Source organism: Portunus trituberculatus, chromosome 24 (assembly GCF_017591435.1).
Source record: "Portunus trituberculatus isolate SZX2019 chromosome 24, ASM1759143v1, whole genome shotgun sequence".
NCBI lineage: Eukaryota > Metazoa > Arthropoda > Malacostraca > Decapoda > Portunidae > Portunus > Portunus trituberculatus.
In genome coordinates, this window is record NC_059278.1 from 3,397,144 (window position 1) to 3,399,643 (window position 2,500).

Sequence of the window (2,500 nt, forward strand, 5' to 3'; positions counted from 1 at the left end):
CACAATACAAGGATCATAATTGGGTTAGGGAACAGGTGAAGGGGCGCCAGGCTTAATGTGTACCTGAGGGATGGGAATCAGTCCGTGGTGTTTCTCATACCTCGCTGATGGCCTCCTTCCCTTCCCTTCTCTTCTCTTCCCTTCTCTCGCCTGGGCCAGTCTTCAGAAACGCTTTTGCTCTTTATGTCTAGTCTTTATGTTTAGTCTATCTTTGTATACTCGATTTTCATATATTTTCTGCAGTTCATGAAAAATAATTAACCTCTTCAGTACCAGGACGCGTTTCTACATTCACTCTGCTTACTATATGGTGATTCTACGCAGCTTCGAATACTTATGTGGGGATTGAAATAGCGAAGACTGTGGCCATTAATCTTCTAACCTCCATAGACCATTCCTAGTGTCAATGAAATGGTCTAATCGTACACACATCTCAAGGTAAAAATGCGTCTCAGTATTGAATGGGGTTAAAGATTGTTTGTGTTATTTATTTTAAGAGTATCGAGTTTTGTTCGTCACGTTACTCACTTATCTTGGCAGTCATACATAATTATTTACATTGCTACTGCCCATCTAGGAATTTCTGCATCCGTGAAAAGCTAACGAGTGCATTATAATCTGGTAAACTCTGGAACTCCCTCCCTGCTTCTGTATTTCCATCCTCTTACAACTTGACTGCCTTTAAGAGAGAAGTTTCAAGACATTTGTCCCTTTCTTTCGGCTGACCCTTTGACCTGCAAGGGGACTGGCAGATAAGTGAGCCTTTTTTTTTTTTTTTTGCCTTTTGTTGCCGTTGGCCAGTTTCACCTCATAAAAAAATCCATCTGCGAGCTGATTGGTGCTACAGATATCTTGATTGACGTTAAGCTACCCATCTGTCTCTCTAATACTGGTGATTCAGTTAGAGAAAACCCGCGAGGAAATTTAGCGATTCAAAGTTTAAAATCTAGTGTTGTCAATCTTAAACTCTATATTATAAGGTTCACATTTATCTTTCTCTCATTTCAAAAGTAAAAGATAGAGAACCCGCATGGAAATTTAGAGATTCAAAGTTGAAAATCTAGAGCTGTTAAATTAAAAGTCCGTATATCAAGTTAACATTCATATTTTCTTTCTCTCATTTCTCAAGGCTAAAAATCCCACAACATCAATCAAGGGAAATTACATGCATTGCCTATGACGACAACACGATTACTTCTTCCCTCTCCTTGTTGCGCTTTTAATTTCTTTTTGCCTGCGTTTTCTGTCATTTTGAGCTGCAGATTACACCACATCAACCAAATAGAGTCGGCAGAGGAAGTAGAAAAAAAAAAAAGGAGGAGGAGGAGGAGGAGGAGGAGGAGGAGGAGGAGGAGGAGGAGGAAGAGAAGAGGAGAAATGGGAAGAAAAGTCAAGTGAGGAGCCAGTAAACGAGCAGAGAGAGAGGAGGAAGAGTGGAGCGGAGTAAAGGAGGAGGAGGAGGAGGAGGAGGAGGAGGAGGAGGAGGAGGAGGAGGAGGAGGAGGAGAAAAAGGAGGAAGAAGAAGAAGAAGAAGAAGAAAAGGAGGAGAAGGAGAGGGTATGAGAAAGAATCTGTCAAAACAGGAAAAGCAACAACGGAGGAAGAGGAAGAGGAAGGAGAAAGCGCAGAGAAAGGCCGAGAGGGCGATCTGGAAGGCAGCTTGGAAGAGGGTTGCAGCAGAGTGTGGTGGGGCGGTGGTGGGAGGGGCGGGGCAAAGTAGGGAGCTGTGAGGGAAGGTATGGGGGGTCGTTGGGAAGGTATGGAGGTGTGTGAGGGAAGTATGGGGGTTTGGGAAGAAGGTAAGGAGGTCTGTGTGGGCAGAAGAGTAAGTTTGTGGGTGGGATGGGGCTATATGGGGCGGGGAGTTAAGTTGTGGGTGGTGATGGGAAGAGGCGGGGCTGTGGTGAAGCAGTGATGGGCGTGGCGTGGGGGCGAAGAGGTGGACGAGGCCCTTGCACTTCCGCGAGTGGGCTTCGGATGCTGAGTGGCCGGCCAGCGTCAAGGTTAGTGACGCCCTCCCTGCCTCGTCCCACAGCCACCATCACACACACACACACACACACACACACAAAAGGAGCCTCATTCTCGATAATCTAAACTGTCATGAAGAGAGTCCCGCATCGCATGTGGCACCAATGACATTCTTTCCAGGTGCGCACCAAGGGTCTCGGCGCCCCACAATGCAACTGTTTTTATTTTTATCTTTTTCCCGGAGCGCCTCCTCTTTTGCTCTTGAGACTCGAACAGGGGTGGGAAATGTGCGACTCACTCCTCCACCTTCCTCCTTCTCCTGCTTCTTCTCCTCCTTCTCCTCCTCCTCCTCCTCCTTCTCCTTCTCCTCCTCCTCCACCTCCTCCTCCTCCTTCTCCATCTCCTGCTCTCTGACAGCAAAAGTCAGCGACCTCACCTTGTCGTACCCGTGAGGAGGGTGATTCAAGCGACTTGCTTTTCGCGTATTGTCTCGAAACAAAAAAAAGCAAAGCATTGTCTGTCATTTTTT

General features: G+C 46.6%; 1 protein-coding gene across 1 annotated transcript in view; it reads right to left on the reverse strand.

The window, feature by feature from the left end:
• LOC123508326 (serine-rich adhesin for platelets-like) overlaps positions 1-2,500 on the reverse strand; it is a 303,730-nt gene that overhangs the window by 300,522 nt on the left and 708 nt on the right. The window lies entirely within an intron of this gene.